This window comes from Dermacentor variabilis, chromosome 2, assembly GCF_050947875.1.
Source record: "Dermacentor variabilis isolate Ectoservices chromosome 2, ASM5094787v1, whole genome shotgun sequence".
Classification (NCBI taxonomy): domain Eukaryota; kingdom Metazoa; phylum Arthropoda; class Arachnida; order Ixodida; family Ixodidae; genus Dermacentor; species Dermacentor variabilis.
The window spans coordinates 186,410,831-186,434,007 of NC_134569.1; the positions used below are offsets into that span (position 1 = coordinate 186,410,831).

The window sequence follows — 23,177 nt, forward strand, 5'->3', positions numbered from 1 at the left end:
GGAATGACCGATAGCACCGAGGGCAATGCCTGCGGGGTCGATGAGGCTCTAGAATATCTACGGTGGTGAATCCTTCGATTGAAAATGAGAGACATGGCCGCTGCAAACCTCTAGATCAGGTGGACAGAAAACCATTAACCTTGGACTGTATAGATCTAGGGACCGTGTCGTCGCATATCGCAGCTACAAAAGGCCACAAAAGCGCTGCTGCGATTTTTGAAGGTGGGATTGAGTGACCGTCTACGATTCGGACTGAGACCCTCTGTGATATACAGCAGAAAGCTGTTACTATATATACGACGGTGATATCCACAGCGGACTTTCTCATCTTCTCTTAAGCTTTCCCTCCCCTTTTCCATTCCCCTATTGCAGGGTAGCTAACACGGCTCAGTCCTGGTTGATCTCCTTGCCTTTAATTTATTCTTCTCTCTCTCTAAACGCATGACCAACAAGCGCAAAACTAAGACGAGCGCTAATGACATTCGAAACTTTTTTTATAAGCCAACAATGATTGTCGCCGTCATTATTCATTACTACTTTAATGTTGAGCCTGTGTAGATCAGTCTTTGTACCCTGGTTGTTTGTGCCATTCAACTAGCTGGCATCATCGTACCTGCCAAAATCTGAGCTTTAAAATTCCGTAAAATCCCGCAGTCCCAAAACCGAAATAAAGGGTGTAGAGGGGGCGGTAGTTGAAAGGAGTTTCCTGTCTTTATTTTTTAAGTTTGCTTTGGACACCACATGTTTTTGAGTGATCCGTACGCATTTTAATAACGACCATTTTCCTTTAGACGCAGCACACAAGCGGCGGGAAAGTTGCAACAGCCGAGACTGACAAGCAATATATGATTTGCAGACTGAATTCTTCAGGGAATTATCTCTCACTGATTTCCCCTGCTTCAGGAACTCGTATTTATTAACTTGTTCGAAGCAAGTACCCCCTGGAGTCCTTTCATCATCAGAAAGCTGCCCCCGGAAAGTTCGGAAGCAGATGAGTGAAACTTTGTCGGAAACAGAATTTATTTTTCGTAAATCTTGGTACAACATTCCTAATATGGTAAAAAGAGCCAAAATTCGTAAAGGAAAAAGAAAAGATTAGGAGTGCTGGCAGTTAGGCATCATGGATCTTTATAACCCGCCTTTATTTGTCCTTATAACGTGTTCTGTATTTTTCTTTTCTGCGGCATTTATTTTCCTTTATGCCACTTTGTGTTACAGACCGATGGGCATGACGCAAATAAGGGATGAGTTATCTGCCAAAAGCGAAGTTTTGCCTTTTGCCTTTATATTGCGTATCAACATGAAAAGTAGTAGCCGGTGCCACTTATATACATATAAGGGCTAATATCTAAAATAGCGTATGAGTGAATACTCTGCGATCTACTGCGACCGCATTCTTTCCCCACAACACAGCCCTTCGTGGTATGATGGTACACACTTTGTTTACTTGTATGGTTGTGCGAGTCAGTGCAGATGAAAACAACACAATTATGCACACATAAATATCGCACTGTACTCTTTCTTATCTTGCAATGCTGGAAACTGATAAAGAGTGGGCGATCGAAATTGCTCTACTAAGCCTTGTTATCGAGGTGGCATATGTGCCATCATAGACAGAGACTGTCTTATAATACTCTTGCGTCTGTCTGAATGACGAATAACACCGAGGGGAAATGGGCTCTCACAACCAATCCATGCTTCCGGCTTTTCACTGGTGGAAGCGACAGCGATCCCCTGCAAAGTAGAGAGAGCCCGGGCTCCTCAGCACAGTTCAAAGGGAAGTGTTCTTGAGCGATCACTTTAGGATATAAATTTGGGCAGATTTTGCGCGACACGGCGCAGGACGCGTCGAATTATAAAGGGCCAACAGCGTTCCTGGCACTGAGCTGAGATTACGAGCTTGGCTCTGTGCCAGAAGCACTGTACACATACATGTGTATGTCGCATACATACAGTACACGTTGATCCATTCGGCTCCGAGTTGCGCCAAATCTCGTGCTCGTATTCGCCAAAGTACTCACTCGAGAATACCGCCCCACGAAGCATGCTCCGTTAGGCATACATATTAGACCGCAAACGCATGGCCTAATTACCTAGTCGAAGGCTTTTGTACACTTTATGTATCAGTGCTGTAATAGCGAACGCTACGTACAACGTCAGCCTCGGTGAAACTGGACAGTTGAAACGTGGCAGGAAAAGGCACTTGGTCACGTATAATTTCAACATTCCAGAAGACAGACCGACAGTTGTAAAGGGAGATAACGCGAATATTTTACAGTAACGCTGCAGAATGGACGAAGGAACGCGTCGTTCCCGGGGTGTGCAACGCGAGATCTTGTCGATGTGGCTGCAACGCGAAGTGGGAGCACATCAGGCGGCATCCTAAGTGACCAGCTAGTAACTTCGCGCCATTTCCATGCCACAGGCAGAGTGGAGCGTTGCTCGGCTGCAATAAAGAAGGATGCGAAACAAAGTCAGCGCTCGCACAAGCACATCTTATGCAGGCATTCCCGCGGCTCCCCGCCAGGAGCGTCGGTGCGCGCGCTAACGCGTTAGCGCGTTAAGCGGGATGACGTATCACGGTCATTTTTTTCCCCCGTCATGCCCCCCTACCCGGTGCTGTCGGGAATCGGGGAGAGCCGGTGCCGTATAACAAGCGGGCGGCTGGTCCCCACGTTTCCTCGCTCCACTTGCGGTGGAGAGCAAATAGCCGCGGCAGTCACTGAGCGATGCATCGCGCGGGGACGATCGGGCTGCCCATCGTGCAGCCTGATGACAGCATTCTCCGCAGTCACAGTCCCTCCCCCCTCCCCGCTGCCTCAACGAGCGGCCCGGGAAACAAATGCCGCGACACGAAGCTACAGCAACGAAGTTGATGTAAGAGCAGGGAAGAAAGGGATGCGAAGAATCGAGTGCAGCGGGAGAGGGAGGAAACCGGGGACGCTGGAAAGGGGCGTCGGGAAGCACAGGAGGTAGTGTCGCGAGGGAAGAGAGGGCAAATGTGCTGGGCTACAAGGGCAAGAAATGGGCCGACACAGGGAAGCGAGGAAGGGAGCTGTGGAAGTCGTCCGCGGCTACATGCGCGGTAGGCGTTTGGCGCACCTTCAGGAAGACGGAATGAGGGCGCGCTGCTCGTTTTTCCTCCTCGTTTGGCTCATTAGCCGCGGACAGACCGGACTATGCGAGGGGACGCGGCGGATGGACCGACGCGGGTGCCGCTTGCTACGTGGCCGCAGGCCCAGATCCTAAGTGGATTTGCGGAATCCGGTGCGAGTGCCTTTGCATCCCCGTTTCGTGCGCGCCCGTGTACTTAGACGCGCACTATGCGCACGTTCCCGCATCGTCTGTACCCTCGTCCCCAACCAGGGGCTTGCTCTTTCCTCGTGTGCCCGGACGTGTCCGCGGTCTCGCTGTACTGCCATTACGTGCTTGACGGGACGTCGTTATATAGGCTGGAACGGCGAGAGAAAGCACGACAACGTGGTCGTGGCAGTTGCGTGCGTGGCGCTGCGTTGAGGTGTAAAATGGGGAGAAAACAAGTCGGCAAATGGAGTATAAAAGTTGCAAATGTGTAAATAAGCTTTGGACAGTAGGTAAACCGCGTGAGGGGTTGACGTTCGGCTAGCTGGCGTTTCATATTTGGACGGGGTAAACAAAGCGTAACATGAGGGCTAGTGAAAGAACGCCCACACAAACGCTGACTAACAGCGTTGTATTTATTGTAACAAGGTGGCAATAAAGACAACGTTGTTAGTGCTTGTGTTGTCGTTCTTTCAATTGTCCTCGTCTCACGCGCTGTTTACCCCGTCCAGATAGGTAAACAGCGCTGTTTTCACATTAAAAAAAAAAGCTGTAAAGAAATAAGATACGAAACGGTAGGCATGTGATATGAAAGAACGATATTAGCGCATTACATATATAGGGTGCTATATATGATGCGGAATAATTCTAGGGACTTACGTAATATGGACCGTTAACAAATAGCTGTGGCTGAGAGGGTACCTGTGAGATTAGCTGAGTCGTCCTTTCTTTTTCTATTTCTGGAGGAAAACTTGAAAAACTGAGAGTTCTAATTTCGCAGTTACGTCCAGCAGACATAAGTGAAACGCGTACGGAAACTATAAATCTCATAGAGAACTCCCGATGTTCTTATGAGCACAATAGTTTCTTTCACGCGTTTGTCATTTCTCCAGTCCTTCCTTCCGCCTGATCTGCTTGGTGATAAATTGTGCGACATTAAACTTACTTTGCAAAATGTTGCGATATCTATCTATCTATCTATCTATCTATCTATCTATCTATCTATCTATCTATCTATCTATCTATCTATCTATACATACATATATATATATAAATATATATATATATATATATATATATATATATATATATATATATATATATATATATATATATATATATATATATATATATATATATATATATATGTGTGTGTGTGTGTGTGTGTGTGTGTGTGTGTGATGTGGAGGAGAAAAGAATGTATGGCTTGTCGCGCAAATCAGAGCGCATGACAAGCCATTCGTTTGTTTGGTATGGCGAGCATCTAGAAGAAAATTTTATGTGATGGGGCTGTTACTGTGCCAAATTCAATTCAGGTAAAATAAAAGAAAGTATGCATGCACTGGAGAATAAGAGAACGTCACGCATGCGCCTTACACGCGACAGTGCAGCACTGAACGCCGGGCGCGTGTTTAGAAAATACAATCGGGAGTGTGCGATTTTCCCATTCAGAATTAAGAGATGCAAAAATCATATCAATCAATCGATCAGTCAGTCAGTCAGTCAGTCAGTCAGTCAGTCACTCAATCAATCAATCAATCAATCAATCAATCAATCAATCAATCAATCAATCAATCAATCAATCAATCAATCAATCAATCAATCAAATGTTTATTATGTTGCCCAGGAAAAACTATGGAGCCTTCGTACTGCTGTACTTCAAAAGTAATACTTGAGACAAAATGTACGTAGAAGACAAATGTGGTAGACAAAAGAATGCGAGATAAAGAAACAGAAAGGGAAAACAAAATGAGGAAGTGTGCGCAAAAGGTAGTTAATCATACAACCTGGTTATCTACATTTATGAAAAACACAAGAAATTAACTCTGAAATACGTCTTTGCAGGCGGAATCTTTATCGTATGTGTTTTGAAGTCGAGCTTTAGGAGAGTCTCTAATGTGGCAAGGCCGTGCAGAGAACGCAGAATGCTGCCTGGTATTCTTTTGGGGCACGGAAAACTGCACATGATTCAGAAGTTTTGGGCAATGTAAAATGCCATGAACCAGCTTATAGGGGAACAAAAGGTCTGATTTAATACGTCTTGATTTTAGAAGGTTGAGTTGAGGTATATTCGAGAGGGCTCGACTACACTCGCTATTGAATGGCAGTAGCCATGCTTTTTGAAAATAGATATCAAGTTATTTTGGACGCGTTCAATTAGGTCAGAATTAGATTTGAACGTTCGTCCACAAAACCACAGAGACATACTCTAGTAGTGGAAGGTACACAGCAAGTACAACTTCGAAAGGGCAACAGGGGAGTGGAAGCCATGCGATACACGACAAACGATACCAAGAGCGCGAAGGACACGTTGTTTCGCATATTAGCGTGTAAAGAGTAGTTTAGTGTTTTCTCAAAAATACACACCAAGATCTTTGCTTTCATCGACCCTACATGGGCAGTGGAGCATCCCGAAAGGTGTACGGAAATTGCATACGGTGTGTCTACTGCGTATAACTTAATCGGGGCTTGCCTCGTCGCGCTAGAGCGCAACTACTCAAGCTGACGTTCGGCTGCGTAAACGTGCGCGAACGTTTATACGGACAAGGACGTGTGGCCAGTCCATCGTGTACGGCTCGCGGCTGCTGCGAGACACTTAAGCACCTGATATCGGAGTGTCCCGCTTTCAGTGCGCAGCGCATGTCGCTAGTGGGAGACTATCGTCTCCTTGGCCTGCGGTGTGCGACGCCCGACGAATGTTTGTACCCCAGTGGTTGTGCGTCTCGACGTGATCAGGCTCATCGCGCTCTACTTACTTTTCTGGAATTAACTAACTTAGGTTCGCGTTTTTAGCGCGGGTACTGTTCCTTCCATTTACCATTCTGTAATTGCGTGGCCTTCAGTGACCGGCCCTACTTTGTGTGATCTGTACTGTGTGTTTTACTTTATTCTTTTAGATTTGCCCTGTTGCTATTTCTTTCCTCTTTCCTCCCCTCCTTCCTGTCTTCCGTTTCTGTGTTGCGATCACCTCCCTTCTGAAGAGTATAGGCAGGCGTTGTGCCCCTTCCGGTGACACTTGCCAGCCTGCTCCTCACTTTCCCTTTCCTGTTAAATGTATATATGTTTTCAAACAAGTAATAATAATAATAATAATAATAATAATAATAATAATAATAATAATAATAATAATAATAATAATAATAATAATAGCATGCATGATTTTGCATTTTGTAAGCATTTAAGAGTAGCTTATTGTTTCTGCACCAGTTTGAGAATGATAAAGAAATGTCTTTTTGGAGGTCAATGAAGTCGCGAACACTGTTGACAGTCTTAAATAGCTTTGGGTCATCAGCATATAGAAGGAATGAAGAGCGTCAGATTGCTGACGAAGCGTCGTTAATTAACACTATGAAGAGAACAGGGCAAAGAACAGGCCCTTGTAAACTCCGCTAGTGGCCTCATAGTTGAAATAACTCTGCCCATTAATGCCAACGAAGCACTATCTATTGCTTAGGTAATTTGATACCAGCTTAGTGAAACAAGGCAAGTTTCATTTCAGTAAGCTTTGCAATGGAGGAGCTCATGGAAAACTACATCAAATGTTTTACTTAGGTAAAAGTATAGGGCGTCTATTCGGCCCCTATATTTATGTAACCCACTGGAAGCATGGGTACATAGATGCGACCGTGTTCTTTGTTGTGGAGCGCCCTGACACAAAACCATGCCGTCCATATATTAACATGTTTTCGAATCAAATCAAAGCAAATCAAATCAGAGTTTATTTCAAATACATTTTTGACAGATCTTATTTGCCGGTCAATCAAAGCACATCGTGCTTGTTAGAAGACCAAGCAGCAGGTGGTACAGCTTTCAATAGAGATATGAAACTTACAATTACCGTTCAAAATTATACAACGTCAAAGCAAAATATTCTAACACACAAAGAATTAGTACTACGTTTTCCAATCATGTAAGAATCCCAATAGAAGATCCCATATTACAATAAATAGTTTAATACCACTTCCTAACCTTTTTCATCATTTTACCTTTTGAATTGATATCATACAGTGTTGCATCAAGTTCATTAAGATATCAGAGACATAATACTTTCTTGTTTTCTTTCCATAGTTTGTGAACACCCTTGGCTTAAAATACCTTTATGTTTTTCGTAACGCAACATTTTTTTTTACCAATACTTTAAAAGAATTTGAATAATAATAGCGTGTTACAACCACATACTTAAATAGCTCCTGTACTGGAAGCATTCCTAGAACATTATACTTTTCTTTTCTGTCTAATTGTTCTAGTCCGGTTCAATAAGTTATGCTAATGACAATTCGTTTGACTACGCAATCAATCGCTTGCTTTTTATACTCAGAACATGTACCATATAGTGGGCAAAGAGGGCTAAGCACTAACAGAAAGCAGGGGATGCAATACAGATTCAAACACTTTTTACGCAGCGCAGAGGATAGAGATGGGCCGGCAGTTAATAACGGCACTTCTAGCACCCGACTTGTGTACGAGCAATGTACCAAGCTCTAGTAAACGTAATAGACCTTAGGGGATTGTTGAAGATGCTTGTGAGAACAGGGACAGGTACTATTCCGTACGTCTCAAGCAGTGCGGGAGGGTTACCATCAGTGCGACAAGAAAGGGAAGGTTTGATGCGCTTCATGCACTTGAAATCAAGTTACTCATTGAGTGATAGCGCACGCAAAGTATCAGACTGAGAAGGAAGGTTACTTGATGTAGAAGCACCTTTTACATCAAATAAAGAACACAAATGTCACGCAAAGACATCAGCAGAAGTTCGAGACAAAATCGCATTTTCCTCAACACAACATACATCTACGGAACTTTTCTTAAAAGTGAGACCGCACGTAGCTCCAGAAGTATATTGAATTACGTGTCATGCTGACTTCAGCACGTTCAATGTGATTGTAGTGATCATTGTTATAATAAAATTTGCAAAGAGTACCACAGAGCTTAATTCAATTTTCCACTTATCTAGGCCTGTAGTCCACGCTTCTCTGTGTGCACTGTCTTTCAGTTTTATTGTCATTTTTAGTTCTTAGAAAACCAATGAGGGAACTTTGACCTTTTGAGCGTTTTTATAGGTATGAATATGTGCATGCCGTCTTCAATGACTTTCGTAAAAAAGTTAACCCGTTCGTCAACATCAGCTATCCCATCTACGAACGAGCAGTCAGCGTTTTCAAGACAATTGTACAAACCAACGTATAGCCTCCAAAGGAAAAGTTGAAGCTGCACTTCGTGTTCATTTCGGAACGTATGCTGCGTTTCTGGGCTACCAGAATCAAAGAAACAATTAAAGGAGGGTGGAACTTCTTTGCCGCAACAAGATGAACGTTGCTACGCATGACAGAAACATTATCAAGATTCGTAAGACAGATGGTTTCAGGTAACTTGAGCCAAACTAAAAATATGCAAATGCCACGGGGCTGGACAGAACCAAGGTAACGTTGTTTGCCGTCGCTTCGACATACTCGGATGATTTTTTGCCTTCCTCCTAACTACATAATTAGACTTCATTAATTAATCAACTTCTCAATTATTATATTTAGAAGTCTCAATCAGAAACTTGTAGAGCAACATAAAAACTCCTCATCATACAGCTTTCTGTTTCTCAATACGTGCAATATAAAAGTGCTTTTCCAAGCGTGAAAAGAGCCCTCGAATACACGCAAAGCGCCTCGAGCAGTCAGTCGTGCGGCCATAATAATAATAATAATAATAATAATAATAATAATAATAATAATAATAATAATAATAATAATATTAATAATAATAATAATAATAATAATAATAATAATAATAATAATAATAATATTTATTTATTTATTTATGCAGCACAAGAAAAAATACATAGTAAGCAGGCCTGTCGAAACCTAATTGGCTTGTGTGACCAGGCCCGGCAGTGCCGGCAACAGCGATGAGGTCAGTGTATGTACATACATGCGTAACCTTAGTGCCGACAAAATAATAATAATAATAATAATAATAATAATAATAATAATAATAATAATAATAATAATAATAATAATAATAATAATAATAATAATAATAATAATAATAATAATAAGTGCGCAATCAGTAACCGACGTATGCAGCTGCACAAATTTCGTAGATGAGCTTAAACTGTATTTCAAAAGCCCTGCATCCAGTGACTTTGCTACTGACTACAAGAGCACTGGAGTTAGTTGTTGCTGGTTGATGTAAAAGCCCACAGACAGAGCAGCGCATGCAGGCGAAAGCGGGGGGATGGGCTTAAATGATGAACCGCTTGCGTGGCCGATCTCGCGCCCTTGTTCTCCTCTGGGCTGTGCTGTATAGACACATTGTATACACACTGTATACATACAGGATGCGGCAGTGCGACAGGTCCAAGAAGAGAAGCACGTAGAAACCGTCACCATTTTCACAGCAGGTAGCTTCAAGCTCAGGCGGCTCATGAAACAGTACGCTGCGCCAGAAAATCTCAGTCGAACAAGGTGGGTGACCGTCAGGCGCAGTGCCTCGGGAAAATACATGCAGCAGTATACGGCAAACCCTACTTTCCTGATTTTGCTTGTGCCACATCAACCCATTGATCGCGATTAAATCATTAGTGGAAAAATTGGAGAGGGAGAATTGCCCCGTAGAATGCAGTATGCTGGCAATGAAATCACCTCCAGCGCTTATCGATTGGGTGTCGTAGGGCTGCAGTTGAACTGTGGAGGTGGGCCCGAGCCCCTCCTTAAGAAATCGAGGGGATCGCCACCGCCCCCTGACTTTAAGCACTGTTCACATCGAAGTGCACTGGGGCTGCTGCGTTTGCAGCCCATCGATGTGATGAAATCAGAGGCAATTATTCGTGACCAAGGCACACACGCGGTGTCAAGCACAAGTGACGTTGAGCACCACCATTTGGCATCACATTGGGACCCAAGTGTACTTATCTGCCTTTAATTTGTTGTCGTGTTTGTTCTCACTCAGGTGCAACAAAGAAGAGGAACAACGAAAAAAAAAAAGAAGTGGTACAACAACTACGACAAAGCTGACATTTGTTCCTTTATTTCAAAACAAAGATTAGTGGATTACTGCCTAAAATAAACCGCGCAAAGAAGTTGTCTATTTGTGTGAGGTATGTACGTGAGGTGAACTTTATTTTATACCCGCTGATAATGACGCTTCAATTCAAATCGAGGCTCCGACGCCGGCTGCCTTGTTGGCTGACCACACCACCGCACGTTGCTGCCTTCGTTGGCTGTCACCGTCGCCGCGCGAGAATTACTGCCGAACTGTACTCTTATAGCAATTTCGATGTAAAACACGCATGGCTCGCACCCACATATAAAGCAGAGTCATCTTGGCATCCGCATGCAACACATTTACTATTATTTATAGTATTCACAATACAGTTTTACTTCTTTTTATACGTTGAAGGGGCTCTGATTTGCAATGGGTGTTACTTGGCCCACCGAGCTCGATATGGACCCATTATTCCATGCCACCAGAGCTTTATTGACATAACATCGGGCTGCGATCGGACCCTTTCCGGCCAAGGAACGGAGTCGTGCCATGTTGTCGTTGCTTTGCACTGCTGCACGCTGCATACGAACTTATCGAGTCATTCGCCTGTTAGACGGAGCAACCAAACCTCAGAATCGGACGCTCCCATATTCGCTCTCGCGTTCAGCTTCTGTTACTACGATGACGTTCGCAGAGAAGACGCCGTGAATCAAATACTGCACTGCCAGAGAGCATATTTCCTTAATTCTCGGTGCTCTGCGAACGCGATCGACATGAACCGTCGCCAATTCGCTCAAGCGTACAAAATCTTGTTCGCTTGTCATACATGCGTCAAGCTCTATCATCGCAGCGACGGTGGCGTCTTGCGAAGCTGCTGGCTCAGTGATCAATACGTGAAAAAGGTGTCCAGTAATAGATTACATAAAAATAAAGTGGGTCATCGCTTATTTTATGCACTTCAGTGCGTGGTGTATTCAAGTGTTCGCGCCAAAGAAAGGAAGGGACCGTTGTGCGCACATGCTGCGTGTTTGTTCATATAGAGATCGCGGCATTTCCCGCAGCGTATACTATAGAGTAGCAGGCCAGAGCGAGCTATAGCTCAGGCCGACCTCTCTGCCGTTCTGAAGATAAATCTCTCCCTCGCTTCGCGACAATCGCCTCGCAAGATGTGCTATATGCGCACGAACACACACTAAAAAGCGCGTCCTGCAAGCGTTGCCCTCGCCTATATAGTTGCTAGCTGCCCATAGTTGCCACCAACAGATGTTGTTAACAATAATTCAAAGAATGAAAGCAGCAAAATGTGGCTCCACTAACGAAGACGAATATGCACCCTAACTCATAACGGCTTGTAAGTAAATCTGTTAATGCTGATCTCTGTTTTATCAGAGCCAAAGACGATAGATACAGAACGATGAAAAACTGGACCACTTTAGTTTTAGTAGTATGAAAAAATATATATGTGAGAAAGGAGCACACGCAAATAAAAAACGGGCCCAGAGGCAGTGTTTACTTCGCAAGATCTAACAACAACCTCCAGACCCTGTATACTCAGGATTTACATCGTTACAACAAGAACGTATCCCGGCGAAGCAGAAATATTTGAGTGCCTCAATGTCAGCAGAGTGCTTCCGTGCTTCGATTCCTTCTTCGTTTTGTCACACATTCAGTGTGCAAAGTTACGCACGCGTGCGGAACGAAACGCGCTAATTCTTTAGGTACCCGTGACATTGTGGCTGACTATAGGGGAGAATGCGGCCATAAAGACGCCTCTTCCACTCCACTCAATAAATCGTAAACACGCAGGGTTTACTAGACGTTTCTAGCCAAAAGCGTTTATTCGTCCATAACGATCGAGAGTCCTTCCTAACCTCCACGCGTCTGATGCTGCTGATTTGGTCGAATCATTGGTCAGGTATAGAGTAAAAATTGAAGAAAAGAAAAGTAAAGGTGATTGACAAAATCCGAGAGAGCATTTTTGTCAAACGAAGCGAGATCACTTTCAAATAAGCTGTCACACAAAGCTACATACTATATATGGCAACTGTTTTCGGTCGTTGATTTCTATTGCGTGTCGGCTTGGTGGTTTCTTTAACGAACTCGTGGTATCCTGAATGGCACTCTTACCATAACACCGTTACGGATTAACCCACAGTACCGCCGACACGAAAAATTACAGTCATACCTTGCAGATAGCAAACAAAAGCAGCAGTAGCATCGCGTCAGTAAACGTCTTAGTGCAATAGGGCAGTTCGAACCACCAGAAAGGGTCACAGGAGATATGAAGACAATTTGAGCCATATCACGATAGGTCGAGTGTTGGAGTTAACCTTTCTTTCGTATACATTTGTATCGTGTCCGTATGAAGGATGCAATCCCGAACACATCAAAGAACAATTCATGAACCATTAACGACAATGGTTAAAAGATTGCGATGGTATTCTCAGCGTCAACACGCTAAGCTTGCCCCAATACGGGGGAATTTTTACAAGCCTTTGCTTGTGCGATAGAAAAGTGGGTGTGGTTACCCTTTAAATTAACAGAATAAGCTATACGCCTGCTGCAATATGTGCACCGTTTAGCAATATGCTGCTCGCTGGGACGCTTTCGCATCGCTGAACTTCTCGCGTAGATCGTTTAATCCCGACGCCTTGCAGTTCCGCGCTATATTAATGTAATCTCGTAACCAGCATTGGTATATAACAGCGGTAAGAGACGGCCAACGTACGTAAGCAGGATGAGTGAATTGTCCCGGTGAAATCCAAAATATTGGCTAAGTATGCCGACCACCATTCCTCGGGAGCGCATTCTTTTTTTCTTTTTTTTCCTGTGAAACTCATTCAGTACTCGAGGAAAAGAAATATTTCCGCAAAGGCGACGTTTGCATTTCGGCGACATTTCGAAACAGCGAAGCAGCACTCTTCGAGAACAAGCGTCTGCAATATCAAAGAACGATGCGCAAGTCACATTCTGGAATCGCGAAACTTACTCGTCGCTCGGGGACACGTAAAGCCGTTTCTGGCTGACTGACAGCCACCGCATGTCCGCCTTATGGACGCGTGCGTTCCGTCATGCCTCATCCGGAGTACGAGGCTGTTTGGGAACGCGTGACTCCTCGTCATAAACGGCGTTTCGGTTACCGTGAGCTCGCCGCTGTTGCTCGGTGCGCGGATTAGGTCGCGACGGTGTCGCCAGGCGCTCTGGCGGCCGCCTGTTCGCGACGGGGCGGTGCGTCCACGGGAGACGCCCCGGGAGGCCGACTCTTCCTCACTCCGCCGCCAATGGGCGACCTGGGAGGGAGGGCCGAGGCCCACGACGGTGCCTCTCCCCCTTGGCGCATATGTGCACGCACACGCACGGGGAGGAAGAAGAAGAAGACGAGGTCGAACCTCGCACCGCCGCCGGCGAGACGTTGGCCCGCGCGTCGAAACACGCACGTAACCCGAGAGGCGCCGGCGGTACGCTTTCGGAGCCTCTCCCCCAGCTTGAGCGTTCCTCCGCTCACGTCGTCGTCTGCTACGACCTCGCCGTGTAGCAGACGACGGTAACGCTGGCGCGGCTTCGACTGCGTCTACGGCTGGTAGCATTGAAAGAAGCCGGTCTCGACTCCTGTGTGTGTTGCTTGTTTGCACGAGGGGCGAAATGGGAGGCCATAAAAGCAAGGGCGAAAGCGTAAACGCCGCTGACCCGACTTGTTTACGTTTCGGCCCCAAAGTGGGATGATGGGAGCAGACGGAAGGCGGGGAGGGGTGGAGGCGTTGGAGGGGTGTAGAGAGGCGTTGAGTGGAAAGGGAAGTGCCGTTGAAAAGCACGTATTTGCTGCAGTTTGTGTAGTTGATACGCGGACGCACGGTCAACAATCGTAACGAGTTTCGTAACAGAGCAATGCAGACGTCGCCCGCTGTAGTACAGGGGGTGGAATGATAGACCGAAAAGTAGGTGGGGAGAGAAATAGAAGCCGCAGTCACCCGCTTTCACACGTGCTGCTTAACCTGAGTGCTAGAAGCCTTCGCGATGAGCTACTTGATGAGGTCAAATAGAAACAATGTTCAGTAAGTTTTCTCAATGTCGCCGTGAATCATTTGCACCGGTATCGAGAAGCCATGCTTCAATAGAAACGCGTGTTTCGGAAGAGTCTTGTGCTGATGCTGGGTCCCGTACGAAATGGTGGCAGAGAATGCAAGACTTGTTCTACAACGTCCATTTGAGTCAAAAAGTATGTTTGGTTAATTTCTTTTACAACTATGTTGCTGTTTCGCCCATAATGCGTAGCGCAGTAAGTCTCGCGCTGCTTCGTGCATTTTCGGCTGAAGTAAATATTCGCGTTTACGCGCAATCCCCCCCCCCCCCCTCCTTACCGTAACCTATCGACAAGAGGAACAAAAGTTTATAGTCAGTGATGTATTTAGTCCGAGTTGCCTTCATTTGTGTTGATGGCGCTCCCCGGTGGTGGAGAGGGGCTTAAGCGGACAAGCAGAGAAACACGACCGCTTTTTTTTCCCTCCTCTTTCCTGTCCGGCCTTTCGAGGCTTGCCACTAGCTTCATTGAAATTCTTGCACCGTTATGCCCGTTCTTGCACCGCTACCTTATGAATAGGGTGCGGAACGTGGTACTCGCCGACAATTTTTGCGAGCGTTCAAGTGGTCATGCACAGTATGTTCAGGCGCAGTACAAATGTCGGCTGCAGCATCGGCGGAGTAGGTGAGAGGTCTGCAAGTGTAAACTCACCCGACAGAAATGTGCTCTTGAGCGACTTTGTATGCTAGCTTCCCACAGGCTGCGCAGCCCGGAAAACCTATCAAATGGTACAGCTATAAACGTTACGCCGAGCTATGCACCATGCACTCTAGTCCAACACCTTACCTCGATAATGAAATGGTGTATACATCGTCAGGGGGTGCAACAAGATATCGGATACAGTGAGGATTTAAATCAAGCTCTTTCCACAAGCTTTTCTGGAAACCATTTTACAATAAGGTTACGAAGCCGAATGCAGGTACCGACACACTACTCAATCGGCTGTAATAGAAGCGGACGATTAAAGTACGCGTGCTGTGCGAATGTTCTTGCGCAGCTTAGAGTCGTCATAGACTGGTTCTGCCGGATTTTTTTTTAAAATTCCATTATACATCTATTGAAGCTAAGCGTTTTCACGCATTGGTGTCGATATGGAGGAAAGCACGTGCTGCTTGAAGTCGTCCCACTCCAAGACAGGGACAGGACGAGCCGGCTGCGTGTCAACATGTGGGCTAGGCCCTTTTCCCTCGACATCGAAAAGTAATCTCAACAATACCGCCGAAATAATACCCGAACTTTGCTGCCGAGGTGACATGAAGTGTATCCCCTGAAAGTCTATAACATTGTTTACTTCCCACGAAGCAGGCAAATGGGCTAGAAATGGCTACCCGTTCAGCCTGAAGCGGTAAGGCTGGCCGCCACTATGGCTGTCGGGAGATGAAGCATATAGTTTTTGCGTGTGCGTGTGTATGGGAAATGGAAGTCGACCTCAAGAGAAGCCGTCTCTATGGTAAAATAAGCCCGGTGTATTTTTTATTGCCAGCAGTTATGAGCTATAGAATGAGTCAAACGTGTCCGCTTGTTAGTTCGTTCGCGACACTCCTGCCGTGCACTGCTCTGACGCTGATCACGTCACAGGCACACCGCTCGGAGCACAGAAAATCTCACCAGGCTGCGTAGAACGATGCGCCGCCTTCGAAGCAGGGGGTTATACGATATCCCTGCTATCCCTGCTATCACCCCTGCTATCAGCATTTGTAGCGGGCAACAACGCGGTATACCGCCTGCTATGCTTTTTGAAAACGCCGCGCCGACTATGGGTACAGTTCTAAAAAAGAATTTTTTTTTAAAATCTGGAATTGTAAACTAGGAAATGGGCTGAACGTATTCGCTCGTAAATGAGCACGCTCGTAACGCTAAGAGCAGTTTATTGCAGCTTAGCAGACTTCAGAAAGTTTCTAGTGCGTGAGTATCCAGTACTCACGCGGAAAATTACTTCTGCCGAAATCCGCACTTTGGAGGAAGTTCAGCATGCAGAAAATTTTTCACCCACCCGACAGCAGCCTGAATATAGGAAGTATACGGGTTTTTTCAGTAGGAAAGCTTCGCGGTTTAAGAAAAATCCGTCCTAATTCGGGGATCGAACCCGATACCGACGAAATCCCGGAGCTGTCGATCTATATACCATCTGGGCTAACCAGGAGGCTATAGCAGAACGCCGTGCGAGGGCGAATTGGTCGACGGCTGGAAACACGGGGGCGCTGACTATGGCAACTATAGATACGTAGCTATATGGTTCTGAGAAACCCGCGAGAAATTCTTTCGTGCTGCTGGCAAGTCGATGACAATGTCACTTCGATTTAGCATTCTTTTGGAACTTTATCCAGTGCGTGGTATGTATGATGTTTGCCTGTATCTAACCTCTTTCACGCCAACTTAGATTATTGGCTATGTGCAGCTCTTCAATAAACCTTTTTCTCATGCCAAATTTGGTCACTTGGTAGTGACACTGGGCATATTTGCCGGTCTTCAATGAAACTCCTTTCCGCCAAATTGGGTCTCTGGGTATGTGGTGCTCTTCAATGACAAAAAAAAAAAAAAATGAAATCCATAAAGGATTCGTGGTGGCGCCGCCAGATGGCGGCGCCTGTGCACTAGGAAGCCCGACAGAGGATTTTTTCTGCAGTACACGTTCCATACATGACACGTTTAGAAGGTGGCAGTATGTGTAACTGCATTACTGCAGCGGTAATCGCATTAACGTTGAAAGTAATACCGAGATGTTTTCTATACCTGATATTTTTCCCTTTCTTGGACTATAGTCCTACTCAGCTTATACTTACTACGACATTTATGTTGCTACTCATGAGAATGCAATAAAAAAAATCCGTGAAGCTTTTTTCTCGTTTTTTTTTCTTGTCCGTTTTTCGACGAGAAAATTATATTATTCTCAGATTAGAGCACGTGCTTCCGGTTTGCTTCAATTTATCTAGTAGCTGCGTTTGACGAAGTGCAATCAGCAGGCATGGTAAATGCAGGGGGCCGTAAAGTGTTCAGTCTATATTGCTGACAGTACTTTAGAGCGACAGCTGTTATCGACCCACTCGCCCGGACGTTTGGTGTCCTCCGGTGTGCGCCGGTGTCGTCGCTGAATACCAAATTTCTTTAAAAAAAATTGCAAAGAAAGAAAAGAAAAGCCTTCTCAATGAGTCATGAAATGCGTACTTTTGCCGAACATATGGGCAGTCATCATCAGCCTAGTTACGCCCACTGCAGGGCAAAGGCCTTTCCCATACTTCTCCAACTACCCCGGTCATGTACTAATTGTGGCCATGTTGTCCCTGCAAACGTCTTAATGTCATCCGCCCACCTAACTTTCTGCCGCCCCCTGCTACGCATCCCTTCCCTTGGAATCCAGTCCGTAACCCTTAGTGACCATCGGTTATCTTCCCTCCTCATTACATGTCCGGCCCATGCCCATTTCTTTTTCTTGATTTCAACTAAGATGTCGTTTACCCGCGTTTGTTGCCTCACCCAATCTGCTCTTTTCTTATCCCTTAACGTCACACCCATCATTCTTCTTTCCATAGCTCGTTGCGTCGTCCTCAATTTCAGCAGAACCCTTTTCGTAAGTCTCCAGGTTTCTGCCCCATATGTGAGTACTGGTAACACACAGCTGTTATACACTTTCCTTTTGAGGGATAGTGGCAACCTGCTGTTCATGATTTGAGAATGCCTCCCAAACGCACCCCAGCCCATTCTTATTCTTCTGGTTATTTCAGTCTCATGATCCGGATCCGTGTTCACTACCTGCCCTAAGTAGATGTAGTCCCTTACTCCTTCCAGTGCTTCGCTACCTATCGTAAACTGCTGTTCTCTTCCGAGCCTGTTAAACATTACTTTAGTTTTCTGCAGATTAATTTTCAGACCCACCCTTCTGCTTTGCCTCTCCAGGTCAGTGAGCATGCATTGCAATTGGTCTCCTGAGTTACTAAGCAAGGCAATATCATCAGCGAATCGCAAGTTGCTAAGGTATTCTCCATCAACTTTTATCCCCAATTCTTCCCACTCCAGGCCTCTGAATACCTCCTGTAAACATGCTGTGAATAGCATTGGAGATATCGTATCTCCCTGTCTGACGCCTTTCTTTATAGGGATTTTGTTGCTTTCTTTGTGGAGGACTACGGTGGCTGTGGAGCCGCTATAGATATCTTCCAGTATCTTTACATATGGCTCATCTACACCCTGATTCCGTAATGCCTCCATGACTGCTGAGGTTTCGACTGAATCAAACGCTTTCTCGTAATCAATGAAAGCTATATATAAGGGTTGGTTATATTTTGCACATTTCTCTATCACTTGATTGATAGTGTGAATATGGTCTATTGTTGAGTAGCCTTTACGGAATCCTGCCTGGTCCTTTGGTTGACAGAAGTCTAAGGTGTTCCTGATTCTATTTGCGATTACCTTAGTAAATACTTTGTAGGCAACGGACAGTAAGCTGATCGGTCTATAATTTTTCAAGTCTTTGGCGTCCCCTTTCTTATGGATTAGGATTATGTTAGCGTTCTTCCAAGATTCCGGTACGCTCGAGGTTATGAGGCATTGCGTATACAGGGTGGCCAGTTTCTCTAGAACAATCTGACCACCATCCTTCAACAAATCTGCTGTTACCTGATCCTCCCCGGCTGCCTTCCCCCTTTGCATAGCTCCTAAGGCTTTCTTTACTTCTTCTGGCGTTACCTGTGGGATTTCGAATTCCTCTAGGCTATTCTCTCTTCCACTATCGTCGTGGGTGCCACTGGTACTGTATAAATCTCTATAGAACTCCTCAGCCACTTGAACTATCTCATCCATATTAGTAACGATATTGCCGGCTTTGTCTCTTAACGCACACATCTGATTCTTGCCTATTCCTAGTTTCTTCTTCACTGTTTTTAGGCTTCCTCCGTTCCTGAGAGCCTGTTCAATTCTATCCATATTATAGTTCCTGATGTCCGCTGTCTTACGCTTGTTGATTAACTTAGAAAGTTCTGCCAGTTCTATTCTAGCTGTAGGGTTAGAGGCTTTCATACATTGGCGTTTCTTGATCAGATCTTTCGTCTCCTGCGATAGCTTACTGGTTTCCTGTCTAACGGAGTTACCACCGACTTCTATTGCGCACTCCTTAATGGTTCCCATGAGATAGTCGTTCATTGCTTCAACACTAAGGTCCTCTTCCTGAGTTAAAGCCGAATACCTGTTCTGTAGCTTGATCCGGAATTCCTCTAGTTTCCCTCTTACCGCTAATTCATTGATTGGCTTCTTGTGTACCAGTTTCTTCCGTTCCCTCCTCAAGTCTAGGCTAATTCGATTTCTTACCATCCTATGGTCACTGCAGCGTACCTTGCCGAGTACGTCTACATCTTGTATGATGCCAGGGTTCGCGCAGAGTATGAAGTCGATTTCATTTCTAGTCTCACCATTCGGGCTCCTCCACGTCCACTTTCGACTAACCCGCTTGCGGAAAAAGGTGTTCATTATCCGCATATTATTCTGTTCTGCAAACTCTACTAATAATTCTCCTCTGCTATTCCTAGAGCCTATGCCATATTCCCCCCGCTGACTTGTCTCCAGCCTGCTTCTTGCCTACCCTGGCATTGAAGTCGCCCATCAGTATAGTGTATTTTGTTTTGACTTTACCCATCGCCGATTCCACGTCTTCATAAAAGCTTTCGACTTCCTGGTCATCATGACTGCATGTAGGGGCATAGACTTGTACCACCTTCAATTTGTACCTCTTATTAAGTTTCACAACAAGACCTGCCACCCTCTCGTTAATGCTATAGAATTCCTGTATGTTACCAGCTATTTCCTTATTAATCAGGAATCCGACTCCTAGTTCTCGCCTCTCCGCTAAGCCCCGGTAACACAGTACATGCCCGCTTTTTAGCACTGTATATGCTTCTTTTGTCCTCCTAACCTCACTGAGCCCTATTATATCCCATTTACTACCCTCTAATTCCTCCAATAATACTGCTAGACTCGCCTCACTAGATAGCGTTCTAACGTTAAACGTTGCCAGGTTCAGATTCCAATGGCGGCCTGTCCGGAGCCAGGTATTCTTAGCACCCTCTGCAGCGTTACAGATCTGACCGCCGCCGTGGTCAGTTGCTTCGCGGCTGCTGGGGACTGAGGGCCGGGGTTTGATTGTTGTATTCATATAGGAGGTTGTGGCCAAGTACTGCACCAGGGTGGCCAATCCTGCTCTGGTGAGAGAGTGCGTTACCGGTTCTGGTCACCGGGATCAGGCCGCACTCCAGGCCTGTTTGTGCAATTTCTCAACACACGGTTTCTTTCTTCTTTTTTTTTTTTTGTATTTCCCGGAGGAGAATTGCGCGGCACCGGGATTTGAATCACGGTCCCCTTGCACTGGAGACGGATACTCTACCGTCCCCGCAGGAGTTAAATTAAAATTTGAATTATGGTGTTTTGCGTGACAAAAACCACTTTCTGATTATGCACGCCGTAGTGGAGGACTCCGAAAATTTCGACCACCTGGGGTTCTTTAACGTGCACCTAATTCTAAGTACACGGGTGTTTTCGCATTTCGCCCCCATCGAAATGCGGCCGCCGTGGCCGGGGTCCGATCCCGCGACCTCGTGCTCAGCAGTCTAACACCATGACCACTGAGCAACCACGGCGGGTCCCGCAGGAGTTGTACGCCTCATTTAACCTACAGTGGCGCCCTATTTGATCAGTCAAGGTGGACCAATCTGAGCTCGGTTATACCGCATGGATGGCACTCGGCTAGAGAACCTGGTATTTATGACCTGCACATGTGTGGCCACACATAGTTGAGGATATAGAATTTTTTTTTTTTTGGGGCAGTGCATGACTCTATATACCTCTCAGCTACTAGCCACCCCCCCCCCCCTTTCATATTTAAAAAGAAAGCACTCCAAGAATTACAGACAACTCTGAACACTAGAAAGTCCAGCAAGCCAGTGCAAGGGTTTAATAAAGCCACCCTAGCTGGTGGTAATTGTTGAGCTGCGTACGAGCTGCAAACGTAAGAAGCAAATTTTCAAAAGAATGACCGCGCGCTTTAGCGGCGATTCAAATGGAATATATTCATCGAATGCATGGAATATATTTTCGCTGCCTGCTGCAGAGAAATTTACATGTATGCCGCAGACGAGTCGGCACTCTGCCATAACTTACGTGTTTTTTTGGCGCTTCAAAATCATGCGCCGAAAGAGCGCTATGATTATGAAGCGCGCCGTAGTGGGAGACTCCGGATTAATTTTGACCCCCTGGGGTTCCTAAACGCGCCCCCAATGTGCGCTACGCGGGCGTTTTTGCATCTCGCCCCCCATCCAAATGCGACCGGGATTTGATCCCGCGCCCTTGCAGAGCGGCTAGCTCTATAGGCAAGTTCATTAGCTAATTTTACAATGAAGCAAGCTGCTTGGGGCTAGGGTTCTGGGCATTTTACAGCGAAGCTGTATATGGCTAGGGTTCCGTGCATTTTTGTTCTCCGCGAACAAAAAATATCATCATCAATGGCTCATACCCCCGTAAGCATTCATGCTCTCGTAAGCAAGCATAAAGTGCAATGGCTCATGGCCGCGTAAGGAGGAGGCTACAAGCCCTCAGCAAAGTGAAACGATCAGTGCTTAGATTCTTTCTAATCAAGCATACAACATACAGAACAGCAGAACAGCATGTCAAAAACCCCTGTGAGCAATGACTCATACCTCCGTAAGCAAGTAAAAGATGCAATGACTCATAGCCCCGTAAGGTTCATGGCTACTCACTTTGCGTCAGTTAGCTGCGATGACGCTATACCCCTGTTGTCGCTGTCAGCGATTTCAATGTGGATGCGTCGGCACCGTAAAGGGAGAGGTTCACGCGTTCCAAGTTGCGATGCCGTAACGATGTGGCCCGGCGGACCACGCAGCGGCGTACGTGCATCGATTTGACATTACCAAAGAAGGTGATTGCAGTTGCGAGTGAAATAATGACCACCCGTGAAGACAATAAATGAGTGTGCGTACCTTTCGTCACGATGACTATCCATCAAGACAATAAATGTGTACGCACATTTGTTCAAAATTGTATCGCCTCCCTGTCATGTGCTAAACAGCTTCACTGGTGTAACCACCTTCACAGAGTGGAATGGCTCGTTTTTTTTTCTTCGTCTGCGTTTCGCAAGGCCTACTGATGGAAAACTATATGCGCAAAAATACACAGGAGAGATATACGCTCCTTGAAGAACAAGAAAAATATTTGTTCTTCAAAGGGAACCGTACAATAACATAGTAGAATGAAAACTCACATTGCAGCCGCAATGCACCTGCAATTACTGAGCGGAATTAATGAAATAAAATTAAATAAAGAAGAGTAAGGAAGGCATCTATTCTTAAGGCATAACTACATGTCATATCCAATTATAAACACCGTTTGAGTGCCCTGAGTGCATATATAGGAATGTCCAATCGCAGCAGAAGATGGACCAGCTTCGGAAAGTCTGGAATTGGTTGTTGTACTAATGTCATTGTCTTAGGCGTAGACTCTGTCAGGATCCTCCTCCTGCATCCTTCGTGCTTTTCTTCCTGTTGTCGCTGCTCTTGTACTCGACGTGGTGGCCCATCCAGATGTAGTATTCTCGCGCTTTTCTTTTACACCTTTCTTTTACACCATGATATCACGATGTGTGCTAGCCTGTCGAGTTTCCTCGTTATGGCTGATGTGTATGCTTGTGCACAAGAAACGTCGCACGTTCGAGCGTCACTTGTTAACGAAAAGGCTGCAAGGGACTCGATCCCTACCAGGTCGGCGCGTAGTGAACGATACTTGCTTTCAGACCTTTCATTCATAGCCTTCTCTCCTGTTGTTCCCG

General features: G+C 45.6%; 1 long non-coding RNA gene across 1 annotated transcript in view; it reads right to left on the reverse strand.

The window, feature by feature from the left end:
• The window catches only part of LOC142571104 (uncharacterized), a 636,802-nt gene that overhangs the window by 240,328 nt on the left and 373,297 nt on the right, over positions 1-23,177 (reverse strand). The gene's annotated exons all lie outside the window — the stretch shown is intronic.